This window comes from Nansenia antarctica, assembly GCF_963989245.1.
Source record: "Nansenia antarctica genome assembly, chromosome: 2".
NCBI classification, from domain to species: Eukaryota; Metazoa; Chordata; class Actinopteri; order Argentiniformes; family Microstomatidae; genus Nansenia; species Nansenia antarctica.
The window spans coordinates 2,051,032-2,058,531 of record NC_137675.1 but is presented as its reverse complement, the minus strand read 5'-3'; the positions used below and the strand labels follow the sequence as shown (position 1 = coordinate 2,058,531).

Below are 7,500 nucleotides of genomic sequence, written 5' to 3'. Positions count from 1 at the left end.
ATGATATTTGGAAGCGCCGGCGTTCCTGTGGGTCTGAGAGGGTTTAACTTAAAATAGTGAAAAGAGGACGAGGGAGGCTAGTTTTCATTTGGTACTGGAGTCTACAGTCTGTCGATTTGTCTATTTTTTGGCTGACGATCTCTTGGTTTGCTCACTTCCTCTGGATGAAATTACAAACTTATCCATATTTTTTCTCAGGCTAGTATAGCCAGATAAAAGTATCAACCCACTTGTTAAAAGGCACCAGAATACACGAAATTGCATCTACTCTGTTAAAAAAATGTTTGGGGGGAACCCCCCAGACCCCCTTTACGCTATCCTAGTGTTTCACTTTTGTAAAGCACAATACGTTTGCATTCGGTTGTATGCATATGTACTAAGGCTTATGTATTTGTAGCCTACTATTTTGATAGTAGGCTAATATATAGACACTTACAGGATGTGTTGCCTTCATTATAAGGCTTATATAAGGCTTTACATTTGTTGCGGCTCCAGACAGATTCGTTTTTTTGTTTTTTGGTCCAATATGGCTCTTTCAACATTTAAGGTTGCCGACCCCTGGTGTAGGGTGTAGTGTGTAGTGTGTAGTGTGTAGGGTGTAGTGTGTAGGGTGTAGTGTGTAGTGTGTAGTGTGTAGGGTGTAGTGTGTAGGGTGTAGGGTGTAGGGTGTAGTGTGTAGGGTGTAGTGTGTAGTGTGTAGGGTGTAGTGTGTAGTGTGTAGGGTGTAGGGTGTAGGGTGTAGTGTGTAGGGTGTAGTGTGTAGGGTGTAGTGTGTAGGGTGTAGGGTGTAGTGTGTAGGGTGTAGTGTGTAGTGTGTAGGATGTAGTGTGTAGGGTGTAGTGTGTAGGGTGTAGGGTGTAGTGTGTAGTGTGTAGGGTGTAGTGTGTAGTGTGTAGTGTGTAGGGTGTAGTGTGTAGGGTGTAGTGTGTAGGGTGTAGTGTGTAGTGTGTAGGGTGTAGTGTGTAGGGTGTAGTGTGTAGGGTGTAGTGTGTAGTGTGTAGGGTGTAGTGTGTAGTGTGTAGGGTGTAGTGTGTAGGGTGTAGTGTGTAGGGTGTAGTGTGTAGTGTGTAGGGTGTAGTGTGTAGGGTGTAGTGTGTAGGGTGTAGGGTGTAGGGTGTAGTGTGTAGTGTGTAGTGTGTAGTGTGTAGGGTGTAGGGTGTAGTGTGTAGTGTGTAGGGTGTAGGGTGTAGTGTGTATGGTGTAGGGTGTAGGGTGTAGGGTGTAGTGTGTAGGGTGTAGTGTGTAGTGTGTAGGGTGTAGTGTGTAGGGTGTAGTGTGTAGGGTGTAGTGTGTAGGGTGTAGGGTGTAGTGTGTAGTGTGTAGTGTGTAGGGTGTAGTGTGTAGGGTGTAGTGTGTAGGGTGTAGTGTGTAGGGTGTAGGGTGTAGTGTGTAGTGTGTAGGGTGTAGTGTGTAGGGTGTAGTGTGTAGGGTGTAGGGTGTAGGGTGTAGTGTGTAGGGTGTAGGGTGTAGTGTGTAGGGTGTAGTGTGTAGTGTGTAGGGTGTAGTGTGTAGTGTGTAGTGTGTAGTGTGTAGTGTTTAGTGTGTAGGGTGTAGGGTGTAGTGTGTAGGGTGTAGTGTGTAGGGTGTAGGGTGTAGTGTGTAGGGTGTAGGGTGTAGTGTGTAGTGTGTAGGGTGTAGGGTGTAGGGTGTAGTGTGTAGTGTGTAGGGTGTAGTGTGTAGGGTGTAGTGTGTAGGGTGTAGTGTGTAGGGTGTAGTGTGTAGGGTGTAGTGTGTAGTGTGTAGGGTGTAGGGTGTAGTGTGTAGTGTGTAGTGTGTAGTGTGTAGTGTGTAGGGTGTAGTGTGTAGGGTGTAGTGTGTAGTGTGTAGTGTGTAGGGTGTAGTGTGTAGTGTGTAGGGTGTAGTGTGTAGTGTGTAGGGTGTAGTGTGTAGTGTGTAGTGTGTAGGGTGTAGTGTGTAGGGTGTAGGGTGTAGTGTGTAGGGTGTAGGGTGTAGTGTGTAGGGTGTAGTGTGTAGTGTGTAGGGTGTAGTGTGTAGGGTGTAGGGTGTAGTGTGTAGTGTGTAGGGTGTAGGGTGTAGTGTGTAGGGTGTAGGGTGTAGTGTGTATGGTGTAGTGTGTAGGGTGTAGGGTGTAGGGTGTAGGGTGTAGGGTGTAGTGTGTAGGGTGTAGTGTGTAGTGTGTAGGGTGTAGTGTGTAGGGTGTAGTGTGTAGGGTGTAGGGTGTAGGGTGTAGTGTGTAGTGTGTAGTGTGTAGTGTGTAGGGTGTAGTGTGTAGGGTGTAGTGTGTAGGGTGTAGTGTGTAGGGTGTAGGGCAGGGGTCGGCAATTAGGTTTGGCCTCGGGCCAAATTTTTTTTGAGCCACTAGGTGGCGGGCCCGAACATTTTTTTTTTTTTTTTTTTTTTTTTTCCTAACACCAGGGGAGCCACCCCTCCTAAATTTCGTTGTTTGGTACCTGTACTGTAGCAATGACAATAAAGACCATTCATTCCATTCATTCATTCATTCATTCATTCATTCATTCATAAGTAATTGATTGTTAAAAAATGTGACATGTTCTAATGCTTTGACTTTTCTTTCGAAAAATGTACACATCGCTAGTCAACTAACACAGCTTGTTTTGTGAGCCTGCTAACAATGTAAAGTAGTGTTGTAGTTAACTAGGTAACAATGTAAAGTAGTGTTGTAGTTAACTAGGTAACAATGTAAAGTAGTGTTGTAGTTAACTAGGTAACAATGTAAAGTAGTGTTGTAGTTAACTAGGTAACAATGTAAAGTAGTGTTGTAGTTAACTAGGTAACAATGTAAAGTAGTGTTCTAGTTAACTAGGTAACAATGTAAAGTAGTGTTGTAGTTAACTAGGTAACAATGTAAAGTAGTGTTGTAGTTAACTAGGTAACAATGTAAAGTAGTGTTGTAGTTAACTAGATAACAATGTAAAGTAGTGTTGTAGTTAACTAGGTAGCAGTCCAATCCATTACGTTGCAGTATTTTGGCTTGACTAGCAAGTTTGTGTTGTGATTCTCAACAACGTTGAAACGTAGTTTCACCCTTTTCCATAGTTTTGAATAATAAATGTGTGGACTGACGATGTAGCGCAGCCTAGCTTATTCTAATAATTATTTAACATACTTTCATTCTGAATGATTCCCCCCTCCTCCCAGACTTACAAGGTCACATTATTATTGGATTGGTTGTTTGCCTGCCGGGTGAAGTTAGCTAAACATTTAACCTGCTAACTAGCAAGAGAAACATCATGTCACTCTCCAAAGGTGTAAAGAGGAAAGTTGACGGTGAAAACAGGGCATTTAAAGAGGAATGGACAGCGAACTATAATGTTCATCCTACCTGGTTTCATCAACGCAAAGCCGTTGTGAGACTCACATCTTCCGTGCTCACAATGTTCCCTTTCTATACATGCGAGTCGTCCTTTTCCTCAATGAATGTGATAAAGACGCACGAGAGGAATCGATTGATGCAAAACAAAACTTGAGAACTGCCTGCGGATTAAAGTGACGTCCATATAACCAGATATCAAGCAAATACTGACCGATGGGAGATGCCACTTTTCACATTAAGTGAGTACCAAGCCTGTCGTTATTGTATTTAATAACCTAATTGTATTTAGTATATTTTGAATGAATGGCTCATTGTAATTATTATCCCTAATAGCGTGTTTGCTCTGTCGTTTCAGGAGCATAGGCCTATACACCACCACCCCTCGCATAAGCGGATTACTTTTCTTTCTTTTCTTTTTTTCACCGATTTTGTTGTCAATGTTTTTCAGAATATTAAACTGAATTTGCTTTGTTACTGTTCATATGTGTGTTGCAGTCACATATACGTAAACATTACGTTTGAATTATTTACTGAGCTGGTGTTATTTTTTTCAAACCACACACGGCTATTTCAGCACTACACGTTGTCCACCTACTTATGATTCACTATGAGGGGTTCAGCGTCAGTGCGCTTCGGTGCACCCCGCTGCCTGATTGTCTGTCCCTGTGTCATTCACTCTCAACATGGATAAAAGTACAATAACCATTATTCAGGTGGAGGTAGATTCTCTATTCGGACATTATAGGCGCTATATGTGGGACTGTCGGTCGGATATTGTAAAAAAAAAAAAAAAAAAAAAAAAAAAAAAAGTGGATTCTCAAAATATTCTGCTGGGCCAAATATTATTGGTGATGGGCCAGCAATGGCCCGCGGGCCGCCTATTGCCGACCCCTGGTGTAGGGTGTAGTGTGTAGGGTGTAGGGTGTAGTGTGTAGGGTGTAGTGTGTAGTGTGTAGTGTGTAGGGTGTAGTGTGTAGGGTGTAGTGTGTAGGGTGTAGGGTGTAGTGTGTAGGGTGTAGTGTGTAGGGTGTAGTGTGTAGGGTGTAGGGTGTAGTGTGTAGGGTGTAGGGTGTAGTGTGTAGTGTGTAGTGTGTAGGGTGTAGTGTGTAGTGTGTAGGGTGTAGTGTGTAGTGTGTAGGGTGTAGGGTGCAGGGTGTAGTGTGTAGTGTGTAGTGTGTAGTGTGTAGGGTGTAGGGTGTAGGGTGTAGGGTGTAGGGTGTAGTGTGTAGGGTGTAGGGTGTAGGGTGCAGGGTGTAGTGTGTAGGGTGTAGTGTGTAGTGTGTAGTGTGTAGGGTGTAGGGTGTAGGGTGTAGGGTGTAGTGTGTAGTGTGTAGGGTGTAGTGTGTAGGGTGTAGGGTGTAGGGTGCAGGGTGTAGTGTGTAGTGTGTAGTGTGTAGTGTGTAGTGTGTAGGGTGTAGGGTGTAGGGTGTAGTGTGTAGGGTGTAGGGTGTAGTGTGTAGGGTGTAGGGTGTAGGGTGCAGGGTGTAGTGTGTAGTGTGTAGTGTGTAGGGTGTAGTGTGTAGGGTGTAGGGTGTAGTATGTAGTGTGTAGGGTGTAGGGTGTAGTGTGTAGTGTGTAGTGTGTAGTGTGTAGGGTGTAGGGTGTAGTGTGTAGGGTGTAGGGTGTAGGGTGTAGGGTGTAGTGTGTAGGGTGTAGGGTGTAGGGTGTAGGGTGTAGGGTGCGTACCCCTCCTCTCCTATGAAGCTGATGTACAGCTTGTTCTTCTGCAGCTCCTTGCGGGAGTACGACATCACCTGGTTGAAGGTGCCCTCCAATAGGTGGTCTCGCCTCACGATCAGCCTGAAACGCAGCCGCGTGATTGGATCAGAGGTCAGGAAGTGTCAGAGGTGCGTTCTCACAGCCCGTTCTCACAACACCATCAAGTTAAACAGCGTGATGGACACCAGGAGAGGCTGGTGGAGGTGGAAATCGGAGGACGGGCTCATTGCAATGCATAGAACGGAATGAGGAACGGTATCAAATGTTATGATGTCTCCCCCAACCTCCTCCGGCCTCTCCCTGCCTACCCTGGCCTACCCTAGTCTCCCCCAGCCTCCCCCAGCCTCCCCTAGTCTCCCCCTGCCTCCCCCAGCCTCCCCCTGCCTCCCCCACCTTCCCCCTGCCTCCCCCAGCCTCCCCCTGCCTCCCCAACCCTCCCCCGGCCTCCCCCGGCCTCCCACAGCCTCCCCTAGCCACCCCCAGCCTCCCCCTGCCTCCCCCACCTTCCCCAACCCTCCCCCAGCCTCCCCCTGCCTCCCCCACCTTCCCCCTGCCTCCCCCAGCCTCCCCCTGCCTCCCCCGACCTCCCCCGGCCTCCCACAGCCCCCCTAGCCACCCCCAGCCTCCTCCAGCCTCCCCCTGCCTCCCCCAGCCTCCCCCTGCCTCCCCCAGCATCCCCAGCCTCCCCCAGCCTCCCCCGGCCTCCCACAGCCTCCCCTAGCCTCCCACACCCTCCCCCACCCTTTCCCAGCCTCCCCACCCTGCCCCAGCCTCCCCCTGCCTCCTCCAGCCTCCTCCACCCTCCCCCACCCTCCCCTAGCCTCCTCCACCCTCCCCCACCCTGCCCCAGCCTCCTCCACCCTCCCCCACCCTCCCCCAGCCTCCTCCACCCTCCCCCACCCTCCCCCAGCCTCCTCCACCCTCCCCCAGCCTCCTCCACCCTCCTCCACCCTCCCCCAGCCTCCTCCACCCTCCCCCAGCCTCCTCCACCCTCCTCCACCCTCCCCCACCCTCCCCCAGCCTCCTCCACCCTCCCCCACCCTCCCCCAGCCCCCCCCAGCCTCCTCCCAGCCTCCCCCACCCCCCCCCAGCCTCCTCCAGCCTCCCCCAGCCTCCCTCAGCCTCCCCCAGCCTCCCCCACCCCCCCCCAGCCTCCTCCACCCTCCCCCAGCCTCCTCCACCCTCCCCCACCCTGCCCCAGCCTCCCCTAGCCTCCCCCACCCTCCCCCACCCTGCCCCAGCCTCCCCCAGCCTCCTCCAGCCTCCCCCACCCCCCCCAGCCTCCTCCCACCCTCCCCCAGCCTCCTCCAGCCTCCCCCTGCCTCCCCCAGCCTCCCCCACCCCCCCCCACCCTGCCCCAGCCTCCCCCACCCTCCCCCACCCTCCCCCACCCTGCCCCACCCTGCCCCACCCTCCCCCACCCTCCCCCAGCCTCCCCCAGCCTCCTCCAGCCTCCCCCACCCCCCCCCAGCCTCCTCCAGCCTCCTCCACCCTCCCCCACCCTGCCCCACCCTCCCCCACCCTCCCCCACCCTGCCCCTGCCTCCTCCACCCTCCCCCACCCTGCCCCAGCCTCCCCCAGCCTCCTCCACCCTCCCCCACCCCTGCCCCAGCCTCCCAGGTCCTTACTTGATCTTGCCTTGTCCCTGTCCGTAACCTTTGGCCTCCAGCTTCCTGTAGAAGTTGCGTAGTTTGTCTTCGAAGTCTCTCCTGTAGGGGGCGGGGGCGCGGGCTCTCTGGGTGCCTGGGGGGGAGGGGCATGGTGGGGGGGAGGGGGAGGGGCATGGTGGGGAGGAGGGGGGACATGATGTCACATGATAAACTGTCTTGTTTAATAATTTTATTCTTTTTTTCTCACTACTGTATTACTTTTTTTGTGTTGTGTTTGTTGGCCCCGGGTGTGTGTGTGTGTGTGTGTGTGTGTGTGTGTGTGTGAGTGTGTGTGTGTGTGTGTGTGTGTGTTTGAGTGTGTGTGTGTGTGTGTGTGTGTGTGTGAGTGTGTGTGTGTGTGTGTGAGTGTGTGTGTGTGTGTGTGTGTGTGTGTACCTGGGCTGTGTTGGGGGGAGGCCCCAGGGGAGCAGTGAGGAGAGAAGCTGAAGCCGGGGTGGAAGGAGGAGAGAGGAGGAGGGGTGTAGGACATGATGTCCTCCTCGAACAGGCTGCGGAGAGGAGGAGGACAGTGATGACTGTGTGACCGACTGGGTTCGAGCCCGCGTCCCCTCCACCCTGAGACTGCCTCAGCCCTGGGAGCTGAAGGCTCTTACCTCAGCAGGAGAACTAGTGTGTGTGTGTAGTGTGTGTGTGTGTGTGTGTGTGTGTGTGTGTGTGTGTGTAGTGTGTGTGTGTGTGTTACCTCAGCAGGAGCACCAGGTCTGCGTCACATGACAGCTTCTCCAGCCTCTGGGTCCCCTCGGCCCTGATGTAGTGGATCTTCTCCCTGACACACACACACACACACACACACACACACACACACCATTAATTAAT

At 51.7% G+C, this 7,500-nt stretch overlaps 1 pseudogene across 1 annotated transcript in view; it reads right to left on the bottom strand.

The window, feature by feature from the left end:
• The window catches only part of LOC308151796 (E3 ubiquitin-protein ligase HECW1-like), a 36,522-nt pseudogene that overhangs the window by 7,185 nt on the left and 21,837 nt on the right, over positions 1 to 7,500 (bottom strand). The window contains exons 9-12 of the transcript in view: positions 7,367 to 7,446; positions 7,060 to 7,172; positions 6,643 to 6,757; positions 4,982 to 5,095 (exon numbers count right to left, since the gene is read on the bottom strand). The product of the transcript in view is annotated as an E3 ubiquitin-protein ligase HECW1-like (transcript). The remainder of the gene's footprint in view (positions 1 to 4,981; positions 5,096 to 6,642; positions 6,758 to 7,059; positions 7,173 to 7,366; positions 7,447 to 7,500) is intronic.